The sequence below is a fragment of the Ambystoma mexicanum genome, chromosome 6q (assembly GCF_040938575.1).
Source record: "Ambystoma mexicanum isolate Mex_15411 chromosome 6q, UKY_AmexF1_1, whole genome shotgun sequence".
In the NCBI taxonomy this organism is placed as follows: Eukaryota; Metazoa; Chordata; class Amphibia; order Caudata; family Ambystomatidae; genus Ambystoma; species Ambystoma mexicanum.
Window position 1 is genome coordinate 1,670,503,120 of NC_090937.1, and position 20,979 is coordinate 1,670,524,098.

Sequence of the window (20,979 nt, forward strand, 5' to 3'; positions counted from 1 at the left end):
ATCCCATGCGATACCTTAAGTAGAAACGCAAAATTACGATCTAGACTACCCAAAATCTATGAACCACTAGCCAGACTAGCCACCAAACCTAGCTATACAAGAAACCACCAACGCAATGTCCCCAAACTAGACACCTCCCCCACCAAAAAATATTCCCACACTGACAGTCCCACTAACAACCACCGCAAATCAAGCAACAGACCCACCAAAAAGAAAAGCCATGTCACCCCTGCGACACCCAAACCAAACATATCGCTGAAGGGTGCCCTCATTAATGCTAGATCATTGATAGCACATGCCACCGAAATTGCCGATCTCATCCAAATAGGCAATTATGACCTTCTAGCCATAACGGAAACCTGGCTTCACCAAGCAGCAGGACCCGCTTTGATGCTTGCCCTGCCCCCTAACTACAACATTCTCAGAGAGGACAGAACCAACTCTCGAGGAGGCGGCCTAGCCATCATCGCTAAAAACAACCTCGCCATAACAATAGAAATGCCTTCAATCACCAAATCTTGTGAATCCTTAACCGCCAAACTCTCAACATCACCCTCCCAGTCTATCAATATACACCTCATCTATAGGCCACCAGGTCCCATTGGAACCTTTGAGGAGGACATCTCTATGATCCTCTCAAACAATCTAAAAAACTCATCGCAAGCCATCCTCCTGGGAGACATGAACTTAGGTTTCAATGACCACAAAGACTTGCAAGCGACTAACATCGCCAATGTCATCACAGAACTGGGATTTACCCAAAGAATCTCACAACCTACCCACGAAAAAGGTCAAACACTCGACTGGGTAGCCAACCACAACTGTAATGTAACAATTACCGATGTCTGCCCACAAATCTGGACAGACCATGCACTAATAACCTTCCTCATAAATGAAAACACCACCCAACCCAAGGAAATTGTACTGGCCCCCCCTACTGACCAGAAATAAAAAAAACATAACCACAGACAAACTGCTACCACTTATCCTCCCAACCCTAAATTCCTTATCTGAATCGCTAAACCCAACAGCCCTAGTGAACGTTTTCAACTCAACCATGGCCACAGCCTTGGACACTAGCGCCCCGTTTAAAATGAGAAAAATCAAGCCCAGAGCACACTTAAATACTTGGTTCACCCCTCACCTCAAATCCCTAAGAATTGAAAAACGCAAATGCGAATCCGCCTGGCGACTAACTCCATCAGAGACTAACAAAAGAGCTCTCATCAGTGCCTCTAAGATCTACAAAAATGAAATAAGGAAGGCCAAAAAAGAAAACTTCAACAACAGAATATCACAGGCTAAGTCTGGAACCAAAGAACTATTTCTTATACTAAAGGAACTGGAAAACCCTATCCCTGCTCCAGATAACTGCGATAAAAATAAAACGTGGTGCTCCAACATCCAAAAAGCTCTAAACAACAAAATTGCCACACTCCAAACCAAAATTGAGAAAAAGAAACAAACTATACCCACCTCAACCAATCCAAGCGGTAAACCACCCACCTCCACCAAGCCAGAACACAAATTCAACTTCACCAAAGTAACAATCCTGGAGATTGAAAAAATAATAATCTCGCTCAAACCAACTAACTGTCGAGGCGACATATGCTCAGCCCAACTGATAAAAGACGCGGCCAGAGACCTTTCCCCATTTATCACCAAACTTATTAATGCTTCCTTTGCATCAGGCACTATACCGGACAATCTTAAGTAATCATGGGTCCTCCCCCTCCTTAAAAAGCAAACCCTGGACCCCGCCATCCCGACTAAATACAGGCCAATCACCACGATATCATTTCTGCTAAAAATCCTAGACAGAGTGGCCTACCTACAAATCCAAAAATATCTGGAGATGCACCAACTATTAGGTACCAGACAGTCAGGCTTCAGGCCTCAACATGGCACCGAAACTGCACTTATCGATCTCAAAACCCAGGTCGATGAGCTGAGAGATCTTGGAAAAACTGCCCTACTCCTCTTGCTGGACCTCTCACCGGCATTTGACCTGGTGGATCATGATGTGCTTTGTACCCACCTGGAAACTGCGGCCCACTTCTCCACTCATGCCATTGCATGGATCAGGTCGTTCCTAAGCGGCAGAACCATGAGGGTTTTCTCCACCTCCGCAGCGGCTGACCCAGTACCCATCACATGTGGCGTCCCCCAGGGATCCTGTGTCTCTCCGACCATGTATAACATCTTCACAAAGCCCCTGTTCGATGATCTGGACCTTCTTGGTGTCTCCTACACAAACTATGCAGATGACACTCAGATTCTCATCCCACTTTCGGGGGATTATGAACAGGATTTGGCCTTGGTGAACAGAATATACCTCATCATTCAGGCATGGATGGCCCGTCATGGTCTATGCCTGAATGATGACAAAACGGAACTCATCATACTGGGGAACACACAAAATATCAAAAAACTGAACGATAACTACTCATCATTTGTCATAGATGGCAACACCATTAAAGTAGCGAAAGAAGTAAAAACACTAGGTTTTTACCTCGACTCTTGCCTCTCCCTAACAAAGCAGGTGAATATGATGGCCTCTAGCACCGCTTACACCTGTAAGCTGATTAGAGCAGCTAAACCATATCTATCCTCCGCCAGCTGCCTCACCCTATCAAGAGCCCTGGTATTATCCAAATTGGACTACTGCAATCCACTATACATAGGGTCCAATAAACACACACTGCAAAAAATCCAAACCCTGCAGAACAACGCCCTTCGAGCCGCCCTAGGAATCCCAAGAGAGCACATCTCAGACGGCAGAAGACAATCTAATTGGCTATCCACAGCCGACAAAATTAAACTCAAAACAGCATCACTGACTTTCAAAAGTATTAATGACCTAGCCCCCAAATACCTAACAGAAAGATTCAAAAGGAGAACTTCTAGCAGACCTACCAGAGAAGCTAAAAACTTCTAGGTTTTGCTGCCCGGTTTTCCTCTTCTTACCACCCTGAAACAGATGGCCAGACAGAGTGTGTTAACCAAACACTCGAGCAATACTTACGTTGTCTCTCCTTGCAACACCAATACATGTGGTATCATGTGTTACACATAGCAGAACTCGCCTACAACAACGCCCCACACTCGGCCACTGGCTTTTCTCCGTTCTATTCCCTCTACGGCCAACATCCCCAGGTCTTTCCCCTACCTGACCTGTCTGCTGCCCTTGTGCCGGCTGTGGCCGCTTGTCTTAGGGATCTAGGGGATATTTACGCTCAAACCATTACCCATTTTAGGGAAGCTCAAGCCACCATGTGTAACTCAGCAAATAAGAAATGGGACTCCTGCCCCTTGTTATACCGTTGGTGACAAGGTATGGTTGTCCACATGACACCTACATATACCGGGTTGTCGTAAATTGCTTCCTCGTTTGGTCGGACCTTACCGCGTCACAAGGGTCATCAACCCAGTGGCCTATTGCTTGTCCATGCCTTCTGTATTGCGCATTCACCCCGCATTTTATACGTCCTTATTAAAACCTTGCCTACCCGATGTGAGAGCCATTCTGCCCCGTCCCCGCTTGTACATGGCACTGCAGCTGAGTATGAAGTCAGTGGTATCCTGGGGTCCCGCATCAGTAGAGGCGTACTTTATTATCTCATGGATTGGTCTGGGTTCGGGCCGGAGGAGAGGTCGTGGGAGCCCGCTTCCAATGTGCACGCCCTGCTCCTGGTTTCTAGGTTCCATCAGGATAATCTGTCCAGCCCAAGTGGTCGTGGGTCCTTGGGTGGGGGCTCTGTCACGATTGTGCCCTCCGCCGCTCCAGCACATGTCCCGCCCAGATCCTCCACACACCACAGTACCTGCTCTCCCTCCCAACAGCAGCGGGATGCTACGGCAACGCCTCGCTACCAGAGGGGCCGCGGGATGATGGCGACATCCAAGGACCTGGCGGTTTTGGTCGCGTTGGCGCTGGGGGACATCAGGCTTCTCTGCTCGCGGCCGGTACAAGCCACCACCCGCGTCGGCTGTTACTTCCTGGTCACGTGATTACGCTCAGCGTCGCTCACGTAACCGCGTGAGGACACGATCATGTGACCAATAAGGAAGTACTTGGTATAAAAGGATACCGGCAACGCTATTCCACGCTTCTCAGCTGTTCTTCCCGACAGCGAGTGGCGTTTCAAACTATTTGGATTTCATTGCCGGATTTTGGAGCTTGCTCACAGACTCTGGACTTGATTCTGCTTACCCCCTTTGGATTTGGCGTTTTGGAACTTTTTGTTTTCATGGTTTTTTTACTCCTGGCTTTGGATCACAGACTTCTTTTGGACTACCCCCTGGCAAGGAGGAACTTTGGACATTGCATTGTGACCCCTGGGAGACTGGTACTCCCTCCCAACCATCAAGGTGCAGGAAACTTCTCAAAAACACCACAGGTACTTGCTGCAACGAATCTCTGTGGCTCTTAATTGTCATCTTGCTGCTGTTGGGTTCCCTGTTTACCAGTATCCACCCAAGGGAGGGACACCCCCGAGATTCGCTTTTCCATACTGCATCTCCACAGGCCATACATTGGTAGGTGTAAATTAATTTCTTGTTTATAGAACTGTCTCCTCACATTGATGTTTAGAATTCATGTTTTGATCACCTGTTCCCTTGCAGCTGCCTGGTTACCCGAGTTCCTGCTCTCTGCACCTGTGGCCTCAATAACTGGTCAGGGAGTAGCATTCAATTCCTCCCTGACCGGTGCTTGGGGACGGAGGTATACTTAGTCATCGCGGAGCCTCATCTTGACAGGCATTCACATCCTGGACTTTAAGTACAAAGTTTTTTTCACAACTTCTTGGTGCCCACTGTCGGCCAGTTTGAGGGCTCTTTCCTCAAGTGTAGTCGGTAGCACTATCCAGTGTACTTTGAGTAGTACTCCTTCAGGGGCTATGGTAAGTTTGTGGCGCATTCCAAATATAGCCTGTAGCTTCTCTTGGGCTGACTGTGTGCACTGGGCAACAGAGGTTAGAATGTTTTTCCATCTCCGCGACTGGATGGATTATGTGGTTTGGGCTAGGATAGCGTCTGCCTTGGTTTCTTCTGCCACTTCCTGTAGGGTGAGGGCACATGCGACTACATGACATACGTGTTCATCTGTCTGTCACATGCTGTTTTTGCAGGTATGTGGCAGGCCATGGGTGGCGGGATAGGTAGTCTGCATGTTAATCTGGCCCCATGTTGTAGGGCTGTAGTTGTAACATCCACTTCTCGATGCGTGCCGGGGGGTATGGGGCTCTGGTGGTTTTTGTGTCCTCCACTTTTGCTGTATCCGGTGATACCCCTCTCGAGTTGAACATGTACCCGAAGAAAAAAAGTTCCTCTTTTCCCGAATTCGAACTTTTCGGCATTCAGTGTTAGACCTGCTTCTTCGAGCTGGTGCAGTACTGCGGCTAAACGCTTGTGGTGTTCCTTGTCAGTTGTTCCATACACAATGACGTCATCACTGATGTTGGTCGTCCCTTCTAGGCCGTTCAGAACCTTTTGGATTTCATGCTGAAATACTTGGTGTTTTTCAAGTAAGTCATTGATTTCTGTGTGTTGGATGCTGAACGCAAACTGTATTAATCTCTGTTTTTCTGCTGTCTTGCAGTTTAGGAGAGTCTCACAGCCGGCATCGACTACTTAGATCCTGGCTCTGCACCCAGTGTTGTTGTGCGATAGGTCTGATCTGAAGGATCCTTGCACCGGCAGTGGTTTCTTGCAGCCGTATGCAAAGAGTCATACCTTCCTGTCTTGGAGCATCGGCTTCGGGTGGAGTCTGTCGAAGGCTGTTATTGGCATGACATTGATGGTTGCACCTGTGTCGATGATTACCCTTATTGGTTTGCCATCTGAGATGACTGTGCAGGATGGTCTCTTTCGTTGCTTTGACCTCCTGGATTCTACCACCAAAATGAGATGTACAAACTGTACTCTCTTGCTATGCTTCTTTCGCCTTTGTCCCGTCTGTCAGGGAAGGCGCGGTCTTCGCTCTCTTACCTTTCACTCGTGTCAGGTGACCTCTGTGTGTGGTCTACGGCTCTTGCCCTTCCTTTCTGGCTTGGTTGACGGGCGATTTCTTACGGTGTTCTTGTGGTCATCATGGCGGTTGTTCACGGTCTCCTCTGCTTGGCGGATGCATGCAGACTGCTGCACAGTGGTTGAGGCGGTTGCACTTTCAGCAGGTCGACCCCCACGCAGGGCATTTTTCTCCTCTGTGCCATGGACCACTGCACAACTTGCAAGAATTCCCTCTTCCTTGAGGCGTGTGGGGTGTGGATGGTGTCTCGAGATGGCTGCAACCTCCTCGGTTTTCCAATGGTGGGGGGTCTTCTACCACTGTAGCTTAGTGGGGAGTGGAATGAGTCACTCGTCAGCGTTTTACTTTGAGAATCACGAAAGTTTGGGGAGCGCGTGGTGTGGCGTGCCTTTGGCGTGTCTTGTGTGCGCGGAGTGCGCTGACTTTAAGTTGTTTCAGTCCTCATGGAACTTTGGGGGTGCAAGAACGAGGCTCACGGTGTGTGCGATGCAGTCGCCAATGCGCATTTATATATCCTGCAATGAGGCCGGTTGCCGGGCTTCTTTCAGAACTTTGGGGGCCTGAAAGCGAGGCTCGCCTTCCGTGTTGTCGGAGTTGAGAACGTTGGAGGCCTGAAAGCGAGGCTTGCCTTCCGTTTCGTCAAACTTCCAATAGAATTTTGGGGGCCCGATAGCGAGGCTTGTGTCCTCCGCTTACGAGTGGAACGTTCACCGGAGTGGGATGCTGGAGGTAAGAACGTTCCAATGATGCGTGTTTAGTGGCAGCCGTTGTGTGCTTTTACTGGGTTGCTTGACGGGTGATTACACAAATGATGGCCACGTGGGGAAAGAATTGTTCTCGTCGCCAGTGTTATGTTGTGGGCGCCGGTGATGCAACGCCTCCGCAAGGTGCAGAGGGCTGCTTAGGCCTATGGTCGCTGCGCAGCCAACAGAACACACAACCTCTTGGTTGGGTGCATAAACCCGGACTGGCGGCAAACTGCCAGTTCCGGTGGTACCTTTATGTCCGCTCCCGCGACCTTGTCCCCCTGCTACATGACATCACATTTGGGTCTAATCTAATGTGTCAATAGAAGATTTATGACGTACACACATAAAATAATTTCACAAATCTATTAATGTTTATAGAATAAATGTACAAACATGCATTAGTAACTTTTTTCATCCTTTTCCCTTCCAGCAGTAGGGTGGCCAACTGTCCCGCTTTTAGCGGGATGGTCCCGCAATTAGGGACTCGGTCCCGCCATTTGCAGAGTGGCTGTGCGGGACACAGGTTGTCCCGACTTTCGCCAGGACAACCTGCATCCATCACAGCCACTCTGCAAATTGAAGTGGGCTGTTAAACAGCATGGCTCTGCCGCCTGCTGCTTTCTTTCTGCGGCGGCTCTGCTCTCCTTTTGAGCCTGCAGGTCGAGCTGTAACGCTCGACACCTGGCTTCATTCAAATGCTAATGTTTTGTTCCTGGATCGTGATGGTCATGTTTTCAGTTAAAAAACGTGACACTCACCTCCCAAGGCATAGCTCTCAACTCACCCGCTTTTGGCGGGTGTCACCCGCCTTGGGCGGGTGTCACCCGCCTTGTAAACAGGTGAGTCACCCGCCAAGCCTCGTGCACGCCCATTCATTTCAATGGGCCTCTCACCCGCCAAACACAAAATCGGGTGATTTCACCCACCTTTGCATCGAAAAAGGTTGAGAGCTATGCCCAAGGACAAACCATTTGCATTTCAATTAAGCCTGGCTATAGAGCGTTACAGCTCAACCTGCAGGCTCTAAAAGAGCCATTAAAAAAATGCACAAAAAAAGGGGGCGGCCCAAACCTGAATGATGTAGTGACGTCATCGCTGCCTTGTGGTTAAGTGTCCGCAAAATACTATCAAAGAGTTGGCCACCCTACCCAGCAGTCATGTTTGTTAGGTAAGAGTTGGCCACCCTACCCAGCAGTCATGTTTGTTAGGTAAGAGTTGGCCACCCTACCCAGCAGTCATGTTTGTTAGGTAAGAGTTGGCCACCCTACCCAGCAGTCATGTTTGTTAGGTAAGAGTTGGCCACCCTACCCAGCAGTCATGTTTGTTAGGTAAGAGTTGGCCACCCTATCCAGCAGTCATGTTTGTTAGGTAAGAGTTGGCCACCCCATCCAGCAGTCATGTTTGTTAGGTAAGAGTTGGCCACCCCATCCAGCAGTCATGTTTGTTAGGTAAACCGTTTATGGTAGATACAGGCACCCTCAAAACAGATTAGATTTTGTACATGAAAGGCTGAAGCATGTGATGGATCCGATCGTGCGTGAGTGTGCATGAAGAATCCCTCTGCCCGCCATGTGCTTCTAGCCTTTCACTCGTTGCAATCTTCTGGGGTGGCGATAAGAAGCAGGAAGGACAGTGGCGACGGACGGCATGACGAGCATCCCTTGCCTCTCAGACCCGAGCGAGCGCGAGACGCCTGTGAACCCTGCTACGGTTCCCAACAGTCACAGCGTGTGTTTAGAGCCAGACTGCGTCCCTGCGATAGCGGGAGGCAAGTGGAGCCGCGGAAGGGAGCGTGGCTCGCCCTCCAAAGAGTAGTCCCGGGCAGTCCGCCAGCAATGGCGGCGCCTTCCCGTCGATTCCCCTCGTGGTGACGTAGGACGCTACGCGCCCACCGTCACGTGCAGATGTTAAGGTGCGCTTCTCGGATGGGAACTCCATAGGGGACCACCCGCGGATGCCGCGCTCTATGCCCACGCGCATATCGGCCCCGCCCTCCCCTTCGCGCGATGGTCACGTGGTGCGGATGGTCACGTGGCGTGCATGTCACGTGGGGGCCGACCGAGCGTTGCTGAACATGGCCGCCTGTGACGTCATGTGAGCTGCGGGACGCCCGGCGCTGACCTGTTGCTTCTCACTGTGACCTCATGAGTGCCCCTCCCCCTCCTCGCTTCCGGTAAGCGTCATCTCGTGCACCTCCCGTGTTGCACTATTCCAGTCATCTTGTGACCTAACCATACATGACAACATTCAGATGCACCCGGGAGGGAGATTTCCCGGGGAATCCCCCATAGGAATGCATTGGGGCTACACTTATTTTAGGTGGGGGAGACCGTGAAAAATAGAAATATTTCTCACTTAAAAATCGGGAGTCTCCCCCCTAAATCGGAGGGTTGGTGTTAAGTTCATGTGTTTCACTGTTATTTAGTGTATTGCGTTATATAATTCCAAATGATGTGTATGCATTCTGAGAATCCCCAAACTGCAGGATCCCTTCAGAATGTATACTCACAGTGTTATGTTCTAAATGCTGGCAGTTGCTCGAGCATTCAAGGCTCCGGGTGCGTCTGCTGCCTGCTGTCGTTTAACTTGAAATAAACCTTTGTTTCAACATACCTCGGCGTTGTGTCAATCCCTACATTGGCGACGAGGATCCTTTGCCGGCCTCATCTCAAGACCGGCTGCTCAGACTTCCAGACCGCGGACTGCAATGCACAGCCCAACCGCTCCCCTCGAGCACTGCTCCTACCTTCCCCGGGAGTGCTGAGTGGCGCCAGTCACCTGCGCTCTGTTGCAGCGCCGCAGCCACACATCCCCTCCCTTCCCAAGGATGACCAGGCAGCAGACGCTGCAGCAGCCCCGCATCAGGTGAGAGGGTGCTAGCTGTGCCTAGGGGAGAGGCTCCATGGTGAAAGAAGGCTCTGCAGGGCATTACTTTGGATGGTTTTGTCCGCGCGCACAATTTTGGGGCTCATCCATGTCATCACAGTGCGTGGGGGACAGACTCTGCCGTCCCAGCTCCGCATTTGTTTACATTGAAATTCTGCTAACTTCGTCGCTTAGCAACGCGCTCACAGTGGCGGAGGAGAGCAATTGCATGTACTTCTTTATGACCTCACATGGAATGTTGCTATGAACATTCGCTTTGCATTCCACGCTAGGAACATTGAACTGAAACAAGGCTCATTGTGATGTCACAGAAGTGTCCTGAGTAGTCAATTCAGCAAATAAAATACCCATTTGATTTGGAATTCAGAGCCATTTTAGTTTTGGACAGCAAACAGCACAGACAAGAGTGCTTAGATTCTGACTCACACATAGTTGCAGCTGTCAAAATTGATGACATGGCTGCATCAATTCCTCCTCCAGCTCCTTTTCGCTCCAAACCTGGCCGGCCTCCTGTGAGATGGGACAGATGGGTCACAGATGTTTGAGAATTACATTATGGCCATTGGAGGTGACAGGTACAGTTCTGCCAGAAAAAAGCACTACTTCTGCACAATTTAGGCCCTGGAGGGCGAATAGTGTTCGATGGACTCACACATGGTGCAGAGGAAGGCGCTGGGGATGCTGATGAGTATGTTGTAGCCTTAAAGAAGATTGAGGACCATTTCGAACCCAGGAAGAACTTAACTTTTGAAAGGCACAAGTTATTTCAGCATGCACAAGACAGTGCAGAGTGGAGTCATATGTAGCATCCTTGAGGACACTGAGCCATGCATGTGACTTCGGCAATCTCCCCAATTCCCTCATCAGAGATCAGTTAGTGCCATGCACCAACATCCTTAGAGTTCAAGAAAAGTTACTTGCTAAAGATGTCTCTTTAGAACAAGCAGTAGAATTAACACACAGCATTGAACAGACCTCACAATATATGAGGGTAATGAAAATTGACAAACAATCCTCACAGAGTGTCGCACAGGGTGTGTGTGCAGTAATGCCAAAAAGGACAACATCTGCCAGGAAGGAGTGGTGGAGCCAAAAGTGTTCCAGGTGTGGCAATTCCAGACACTCGGCTAACTTTCCTGCTTGCCCGGCAAGATTGGCAGAATGCTACAGATGCAAACGCAAAGGTCACTTTGCAAACATGTTTAAAGATTCGACTGTGAATTCTATGGAACAGAGAGATCCCGAACACCAGGTTGACACCCGACCTTTGCATAGAATGCCAGAAGAGCCACCTGTCCAGGAGAAGAATACTAGACACGTGTTCCAGATTGATGCTGTATCCGGCTGTTCTAATGGGCTGATTGATCATTTTTTGATTGATGGGTGTCACCTAAAAATGAAGGTACATTCGTGTTCACCCTGGACCATAATATCGGAAGATACTTACAGAAATGTCCTAGGGAAAAAATTCTGATGTTCTTGTTCCTTCTGGAGTCCAACCCTGTGGCTATGGGAATTCGGACATTGCTTTGACTGTAGAGTTTCATGGTACAGTATCAAGAAAGGAGCATCACTCCTAGGTTGGGAAGAACAAAGAGAATTGGGTGTGCGCATCCATGCCAGTGCTGCAGAGCCTATAACTATCGCAGAACTAGAAGATAAATGGTCTAAGGAGTTTCCTGAGGTATTAACTTTGAATCTCGGGAGATTGAACAACTTTGAGCACAACATAAGACTTAAATTAAATGCACAACCAGTGGTGCACAAAGTAGACCAGTTCCATTAAAATTGCGCCAGCAACTTGGTGAAGAACTCGAGAGTCTGATCCAGAAGGGAGTGATTGAGCGTATTGAAGGGACTGAATGGCTCTCCCCAGTTGTACTAGTCACGGAAAGCAATGGAAATTTAAGAGTCTGTGTTGATCTTCGAGACCTAAACAAGAACATTTTCATTGAAAGATATCCTCTACCCATAATTTCAGAGACCCTTGCCACCCTTGGCGAACCTAGTTGGTTTTCCGTGATAGATCTATCTGCGGCTTATCATCAAGTGCCTTTATCAAACAGTTGTCAACATGTAACGGCATTTGTAACACCAGAAGGCACGTTCAAGTATCTACGGATGCCTTTTGGATTAGCATCAGCCGCCTCAGTATTTTAGAGGATCATGGAGGAAGTGCTCAAGGGCCTTAAAAAAGTCACTGTATTTCAGGATGATATTCTAATATATGCTAATTCCGAGAGTGAGCATGATGGGGTATTGAAAATGTATTAGAGGGGTTGAAAATGTCGGGCCTTACTGTGCAAAGGGAGAAATGTTGCATTGCTCTCAGAGAAGTGGAGTACTTGGAGCACAATGTGTCTAGTCATGGAGTGTCACCAAAGGCCAATTTAGTGAAGAACATTTGTGGAGTACCCTCGCCTGTAGATAAAGATCAACTGAGATCTTTTATGGGCATGGCGGAGTTCTACCACAAGTTTGTAGAAAAATTTGCCACCATTTCATCGCCCTTAAGGAATTTGTTGAAAAAGGGAGTACGTTTCAAATGGTCTCCTGAGTGCCAGGAAGCATTTTCTGCAATAAAAGAAGGCATCTCGAGAGCCCCCTCTTTGGGTGGTTTTGTAAGTGGGAGGAAGACTGTGCTCACTGTAGATGCCAGTTTAATAGGCCTGGGGGCTTCTCTGTACCAATTAGGCTCAGGTAAAGAATCACATGTGATTGCTTTTGCTTCAAGACCCCTTAGAGGTGCTCAGCGTAATTACTCAGTAATAGAACGGGAAGCATTGGCTATTTATTGGGCCATCTTACACTTCACATTTTTTGTTTGGGGGTAGGAATTTCTAATAAAGTCGGATCATAAGCCGCTTGTTCAACTCCTAAGTAGTTGTGACTGGGCAAAGGGCTCCCCCAGTATCGCTAGATGGATGGTGGGATTGCAAGGGTATAATTTCAAGATCGTTCACATTCCAGGAAAAGATAATGTGGTTGCTGATTGTTTGTCTAGGCTTCCTATGGAACACTCTGAGAACATGTCAGGAATGTTAAATGAGGAAGATATGACTATTTCTGATATGGCAGCGTGAGCTGTGGGAAAAGAGGAATGGCTTCAAACAGATGCATGTGATACCTTCCTCACAAGAGTGAAGGAGTGGACAATAAATGGATGGCCCAACAGAGATGTTTTGGACAGGAATTTTGATCAGCTATATGAGGTCAAACTAGAGTTGAGTCTGTCTGAGGATGGAGTGAAACTGAGAAGGGGGTCTAAGATTATCCCTCCTTCAAGCATTAGAGGTTGTTTAGTAGACTTAGCTCATCAAAGTCACCTAGGGATGAATGGTACTAAAGGATTGTTGAGACAATCATTTTGGTGGCCAGGCATGGACAGTATGGCGGAGAAGAAGGTGCGTGATTGTATTGAATGTGGAAAGCAGATAAAGGGAAAATAGTCAGAGAGGCACCCCTCAGCCCCGTTCAAGTCCCATGTGAACCCTGGAAAAAGCTAGCTGTTGACATTATTGGCCCCATACAAGGTTTAGGTGATGGCTTCAGGTTTATTGTTGTGTTAGTAGATTACCACACCAAGTGGCTAGAGTGGAAAGCCCTAAGGGCGGCCACCACAAATGAACTAATCACATTCTTTGCAGAAGTATTCCATAGAGAAGGTTTTCCCACAGAAATTATAACAGACAATAGGGTGCAGTTCTGCTCTCAAAACATGAAGGAATTCCTGGTGCGCTATGGGATCAAACACTTGAGGACTGCCCTATACCATCCCAGGGCAAATGGGTTAGTGGAGAGAGCCAATAGATTTATCAAGGGGGGATCCAATTAGTACTTAATTCTAGTCTAGTGTGGTCAGAACTTCTAAAAGAAATGGTGTGGAATTATCGCATCACTCCACACTCCATAACCAAGGTGTCACCGTGTGTGTCATTGAAAGGAAGGCAACTAGCTATCAGACTGTGTCCAGGATGGCTGGAGGCATCTGGTTGTGTAGTAGTTGACAGACAAAAAGTAATGAACTTAATTCATGATGCCCAGAATGAATATAGAGAAAGGTTCAATACCAATTTTAATGTTAAAGATGTGATGTTGTCTGCAGGGGATTCAGTGTTGATTAAAACTCCACGTTTTGGTGTTAAGTGCACAGAAAGTAAATGTATAGGGCCAAAGACAGTGAACGCTATTCGAGGGAGTGTGGCCATACTCGAAGGAGGTGAATGTTGGTAACAGTCTAGACTGGTTAAATGTACTTCCAACTATGGCAGTGAAGGTATGATGAGAGTCAATCTGGAGTGTGAAACCCAAAAAGAACAGGAGGAAAATGCATCACAATCACAGTTAGAAAATGACATTCCTGAAGACTCAGAGTCCAGTGGAGGAAATCACTGCAAAAGAGCAAAGAAACTACCGGACCGTTTCAAAGATTATTATCTTGAATAGTTTTTGCAAAATGTATGTTCATGTGTGAGGAGGGAGGTGTGTTAAGTTCATGTGTTTCACTGTTATTTAGTGTATTGCGTTATATAATTCCAAATGATGTGTATGCATTCTGAGAATCCCCAAACTGCAGGATTCCTCCAGAATGTATACACACAGTGTTATGTTCTAAATGCTGGCAGTTGCTCGGAGCATTCAAGGCTCCGGGTGCGTCTGCTGCCTGCTGTCGTTTAACTTGAAATAAACCTTTGTTTCAACATACCTCGGCGTTGTGTCAATCCGTACAGTTGGCATGTGTCTGCACTTGTCAATGCTCTCCCATTGAGAGTTGATCTCCCACTGATTCATACATCATGAAACTGTTCCCCATGTCATTCAAGAGTTCATGCATCATACATGCCACAGTCCCCATGTCATTCAAGAGCTCATGCATCATACATGCCACTGTCCCCCATTTCATTCAAGAGTTCATGCATCATACATGCCACTGTCCCCCATGTCATTCAAGAGTTCATGCATCATATATGCCACTGCCCCCATGCCACGGTCCCCCATGTCATTCAAGAGTTCATGCATCATACATGCCACTGTCCCCCATGCCATTCAAGAGTTCATGCACTGTCCCCCATGTCATTAAAGAGTTCATGCACCATACATGCCACTGTCCCGCATGTCATTCAAGAGTTCATGCATCATATATGCCACTGCCCCCATGCCACGGTCCCCCATGTCATTCAAGAGTTCATGCATCATACATGCCACTGTCCCCCATGTCATTCAAGAGCTCATGCATCATACATGCCACTGTCCCCCATTTCATTCAAGAGTTCATGCATCATACATGCCACTGTCCCCCATGTCATTCAAGAGTTCATGCATCATACATGCCACTATTCCCCCATGTCATTCAAGAAACTCATGTCATTCAAGAGTTCATGCATCGTACATGCCACTGCCCCATGCCACTGTCCCCCATGTCAATCAAGAGTTCATGCATCATACATGCCACTGTCCCCCAAGTCATTCAAGAGTTCATGCATCATATATTCCACTGCCCCCATGCCACGGTCCCCCATGTCATTCAAGAGTTCATGCATCATACATGCCACTGTCCCCCATGCCATTCAAGAGTTCATGCACTGTCCCCCATGTCATTAAAGAGTTCATGCACCATACATGCCACTGTCCCACATGTCATTCAAGAGTTGATCAGCCAGTGACTCATGCAACATACATGCCGCTATGGCCCATGTTATTCAGGGATTCCTCACACAGTGACCCATACATGCCACTATGGCCCATGTTATTCAAGAGCTGATCACTCACTGATTCATACATGCCACTGTCCCCCATGTCATTCAAGAGTTCATGCATCATACATGCCACTGTCCCGCATGTCATTCAAGAGTTGATCACCCAGTGACTCATGCAACATACATGCCGCTATGGCCCATGTTATTCAGGGATTCCTCACACAGTGACCAATACATGCCACTATGGCCCATGCCATTCAGGGATTCCTCACACAGTGACCCATACATGCCACTATGGCCCATGTTATTCAAGAGCTGATCACTCACTGATTCATACATGCCACTGTCCCCCATGTCATTCAAGAGTTGATCACCCAGTGCCACTATGACCCATGTCATTCAGGGACTGAACACAGTGACTAATACATGCCACTGTCGTCCATATCATTCAAGGATTGCTCACCCAGTGACACATACTTGCTACTGTGGCGCATGTCATTTAGGACACTGTGATACTGGAAATGCCTTATGGAGGGACAGAGCCTCCCAGTCCTTGTCCTACCACTTTTACATGTGTATGTTCTGTATGTTTTCTGTGACTGAGGTCCAGCCTGGACCTCTGGCAGTGCAGCTCTTCATTTTTCCTTTTGGTGAACAACACCCACGGGATACTGTTATGGCACCCATGTGTGGGGGTACAGCCATGTACCCCTAGTGTATGTTTTTGGGCACCTGTGTTTTGCCCGCAGGGTATGGGCTGGTGGCTGCTCCATGCGGACTTGACATTGGCTGTGAGTGTCCTCCATTTTTGCGACAGCGAGGCCCTGCCATAGGAATCAATGGATTCCTAGACAAAGGCAAGATGGCCACTGTAGCCTCTTGGTTTCTATTGCCTTTACTCTTTCTTTCTCAAAGTCCTGGGAAGCCGTAACTCTATCCCTTCCCCTGACTGGCTGTGGGGTGGAAGGACTAAAATGGTCTTGTGTGGAAGTCCATGCCATACTGCCTGGAGCCTTCCCAGTGACTGTGTTTTGTGGGTACACCCTTGGCAATGGACCTGTATGAATGGAGTTGGGAGTCAACTCACATTCTGTGTTGTGGGTGTCTAGTTTTGGTTGTGTGACACAAAGCCTGGGCCAGCACTGACTGTAAGTGGTATGACTGCAGTGTAGTGTTCTGAAAGGCTGGGTGCTTACTCGCATTCTGTATTAGGAGTTTTCGGTGAATGGCCTGAATGCCTGTTTGCCTGATTGGTTGACTGCCTTCCATGAATGGCCTTGTGGGTGATTGTAGTGAATTGCGAACAAATGTGTATAACTAGTGTCCCTGCACTCACTACATTTTTCTGGTCTGGAGCTGAAGTCGAAACCAAAGCCAGTATCCCGGGTCCGGTTGGAGGAATGAGTCTGCAGCTGCATCTCTTTACAAAATCCAAATACTACTTTGCCGACCCGAAGACAGAATCAAGAGAGGACCCGGCTAGGAGTCCTCTTCCTGAGCTACAAGTGAACATCATGCAAAATGCTGCTCTTCATCAGTCCTGTGTGCCTGCCGTCTACAGAAGGGCTCTTTGTGAGTCCTGAAGAAGAGTGCCTTGACATTTTATGCCCAAGAAGTCCAGTAGTGTACCCCGGCTCTGGAGGTGCGTTCATGACCACGCAATGCCAGATTGCTGTGTATCGCCCAAAAGAGGGAGTACCCTGGCATAGTGCTGCTTGACACCCTGAGCTGTGAAAGTTCCAAGTCGCTGAAGAATACTTCAAGGGACATCCTTGCCATCACATCTGACAACTTTTCCACACCTACAAAGGTGCAGGGTCGCTGTGTGCAGAGAAGGTCCACTGGTGGGTTACCCATTACTAGAATCCAACAAAGATGTCCCGAGGGTCCATAGTTGGTGAGGGTCCGTAGTCCAGTCCAGTGGTAGAGCCCAGGTTGGCAGAAGCCGTCCAGAGGTCCCTGTAGCGGCTGCAGCACCGAAAATCCAATAGACCGTGAAACCGTGAAATCCTGCGACCCGACACCTACTACTGCCACTTCACCCATTGCTGCGAGAAGTCATTCAAGGTATCCAAGGGTCTTATCTTCATCTGCCGAGCCTTTTCGGAGTCCACAGCAACTTTCACCTTCCTAGGACTTACACAGTCAGAGAAATCATCGACTAACAGACACCGCCGCGAAGACCGAAACTGCTGCCCTTCAGAGAGTGTTTGGATCCCTTTTTCCTCTTGGACTCGGCGTCTCAGTGACTCCTCCTTGCAAAGGGGGTCCATTCTCGAGGGACCCCGCCGAGTAAAGCCAAGAAACTCTGCTGCCTCACCTGCCAAGGCACCAAAGGTACTGTGACAAGGAAGAGCGTCTTCCAGCTTCAGAAGTCGTGTAGGGGTCCCAGGACTCCTGTGGCATCTCCGGTACAATGGGGTGGTATAAATTATAAAAAGAAAGCAGAACTTTATTAAACATTGTAGTACTGGGCTGTAGAAGACAAGATAAGTTACTCCCTTACAGGTTGCCCAGGTGGGGGGATCCTCACACGGTATTACTATTTGAGTTTAAAGAAAGTATACTGCCTATGCTCTGAAACAAACCTGCCTTTCTTTTTTTGATCTATAAAAGTATACCTTACTTAAGAATTCACATGCCTATTTAAAACGGTCACCAGTTGATGCATTTTTTTACTGAATGTATGTATTGCGTACATAGAGTGTATATAGTGTTGCCAAAGTACAAAGTGTGTTATTTATATGTAAATATTTATCTGAACCGTATTTTATATAAAGAAGCTCTCTTATCAACTAACATAGTGTGTGGACATTCCTTTGTGGGGGGCTTAAGGATTCACTGTACTTAAGAACCAGCCTGCATCCCCTCTTGAAGTCTCCGCCTTGGCTGCTCACCACATTTTACCGATTGAGAGCATTGGCTGGGATGTTCTTTGCCTTTACCCCACCATATAGAGGACAGAAGTACAGATACTCCCTCCAGTCTTTACAGTCACTCAGTGACTCATGCATATGCTACTGTCTCCCACACTGTCACTGTCTTGACAGACCTCCAGTGTCAGGCCCAGGTAAGGCCATGCCCCCCGCACTCACAGCCTCCATTTTATTTAAAGAAAAAAAATGTAAACGCACTCTTGAGCATTTCCCCCGACCCTACCTGCTTCCTGGTTCCCCGCTCCCTCCATCCCGCCCACCAGCACGTTAATTGGTCACTCGGGCCTTTCATAGAAGCAATGGGGAACTAGTCCCCTTGCAGCACAGCCCCAAACCTCCTGGACCATATGACTTGTTACATGGCCAAATTCGTACCTGGCCCCCACAAGCTCATGTGCAGGCCCGCGTCAGTGCTCCATTTCCTTCCCAGCACTCTCACTTCCCCTTAGCTAGATCACTGGCCATAAGTGATCCCCCCAGGGCAGCCCTCTGCCCGGTAACCCCTGCGGCTAAGAGCCCAGAGGCAAAGGGCGGCTCCTACATTGGTGGCTCCAGACAGTGTCTGCAGGTGTCTGCAGGGGAAGCCAGCAACCAGCCATGAACCAGCAGCAACCATCAAAGTAAGTGTGGCATGGGTGGGGAGCAGAGTAATTACTCTGCTCCGGAAAACCCTGCCACTCAACACTACCTTACCTCCAAACTGTGAATGTTAGCAATGCCGCACTTAGTTAAAATTGTAAACATTAGCCTGCAGCTGATCTAGATATGATTGTGAATGGTAAGATGTTAAATTGTCCATCATTTAGAGAGAATTGTGAACATTAGCCTGTGCCAGACCCAGACAGGATTGTGATTGTTAGCAATGCCGCACTTAGTTACATTTTGAACATGAGCCTACATCTGATATAGATGGATTGTGAGTGTTAAGTAGCCCAACACTTAGAGAGAAATGCGAACATTAGCCTACATCACATCTTGATAGGATTGCGAGTGTTAAGTAGTCCAACATTTAGAGAGAATTGTGAACGTTGGCCTGCGTCACATCTAGATAGGATTGTGAATGCTGGCAATGCCACACTTAGCTAGAATTGTGAACATTAGCCTATGCCTGATCCAGCCAGACATAATTGTGAATGTTAGCAATACCACACTCGGTTAGAATTGTGAACATTAGCCTGCGCCAGATAGGATCCAGATGCAACATGAATGTTAACAATTGCCACACTTGGATACATTTGATCGAATATTAACAAATACCACATTTAGATAGAACCACGAACATTTAGATAGAACCACGAATCTGCGCCAGACCCTGATAGAATTGGGAATGTTAGCAAATGCCACACTTAGAGTTGTGAACATTAGCCTGCATCACATCTAAGCAGGATGGTAAAATGTTGGCAAGTGCCACATGTAGATAGAAGAACAAATATTATCAGTAACCTCAACCTAGAAATTGCTCCTGCTGCATTAGCTCATAAACCCACGCAAACACTCTCATCCCATATCATTACGCATACTCTATTCTACACCATCACACAATTAGAATGCAGCTATACCCCTGATCTATTCGGCTAGCTGTTCACATACGAACATTACCCCATGAACACCTCTTCACTAATACACGGTGCACAACTTACGACCCGCGGGCCAGTTGAGGCCCGCCATGCTATTTTGACCGACTCGCCAGCAACAAAGATTTTCCTGATGGAGTGCGCCCCGCAAGCAGGGTCGGCTGCCCTCCATTAGGAAAATACTTTGTTATTCTTCTGGGCCGGACAAAACACTGACCCTCATTGTCTCAGTGCACACGCAACATGTCGCTCCTACGAGCCACATAGTGCGTGTGTGCTGCACCAATGGAGTGCCAGCACTACGGCTGGCGTGGTCAGTAAAGTTCGATGCCGGAAGGCATTTCACCCTTGCCACGCCAGTCGTAGTTCCAGAAACATTGGCAGCATTCCAGCTAACCTGCCTTCCAGCACGTCTGGTAAGTACATATGGAGGGGGCTGTTTGTTTGTGTGTGTGTCCTGGGTCTGTCCTGACTGTATGTTTCTGTGTATATTGAGATGCAGGGTTGGGGGAGATGTGTTGGGTCTGTCCTGCCTGTTTGTGTGTGTATGTTGAGATGCAGGGGTGCGGGGGATGTGTCAGGTCTGCCTGTATGTTTGTTTTTGTATGTATGTTGAGATGCGGGGGTGGGGCGGTGTCGAGTCTGTATGGGTGTTTGTTTTTGTATGTATGTGCAGTGTATGTTGAGATGGGGGGATGGGGTATTGTCGGCTCTGTCCTGACTGTATGTTTCTGTGTATGTTGAGATGCAAGGGTGGGGGGGGTGTGTCAGGTCTGCCTGTATGTTTGGTTTTGTATGTATGTGTCATGGTGCATACTCCCAAACCTCTGGAGCTGATGGGCCTACCCCAGTCACTGGCACCCATAAGGGCTTATCAAGCCCCAAAAGGTTGTCCTAGGACTTCCTGGACTCAGTCCTGATGCGGTTGGCGCCAGGCGAATAGTATGTGCTAAACTGCATGGGACTACATACACAGCCTAGTGGGGCTCTACCTTTCTGCCTACCCCACTTTTGAAACCAGTGCAACCTGGGACCCGAGTACTGAATCCACCAAAACCAATCATGGTCGACAGGGAACCTGAATTTGAAGTTAAGTATATTCTGGAC

General features: G+C 48.1%; 1 protein-coding gene and 1 long non-coding RNA gene across 2 annotated transcripts in view; both read left to right on the plus strand.

Moving 5' to 3' along the window:
* The window catches only part of LOC138515428 (zinc finger protein 208-like), a 410,867-nt gene that overhangs the window by 271,178 nt on the left and 118,710 nt on the right, over window positions 1-20,979 (plus strand). The window lies entirely within an intron of this gene.
* The window catches only part of LOC138517026 (uncharacterized), a 125,109-nt gene continuing 112,845 nt past the window's right edge, over window positions 8,716-20,979 (plus strand). Inside the window, exon 1 of the long non-coding RNA XR_011282342.1 lies at window positions 8,716-8,953. This is a non-coding gene — a long non-coding RNA (uncharacterized lncRNA). The remainder of the gene's footprint in view (window positions 8,954-20,979) is intronic.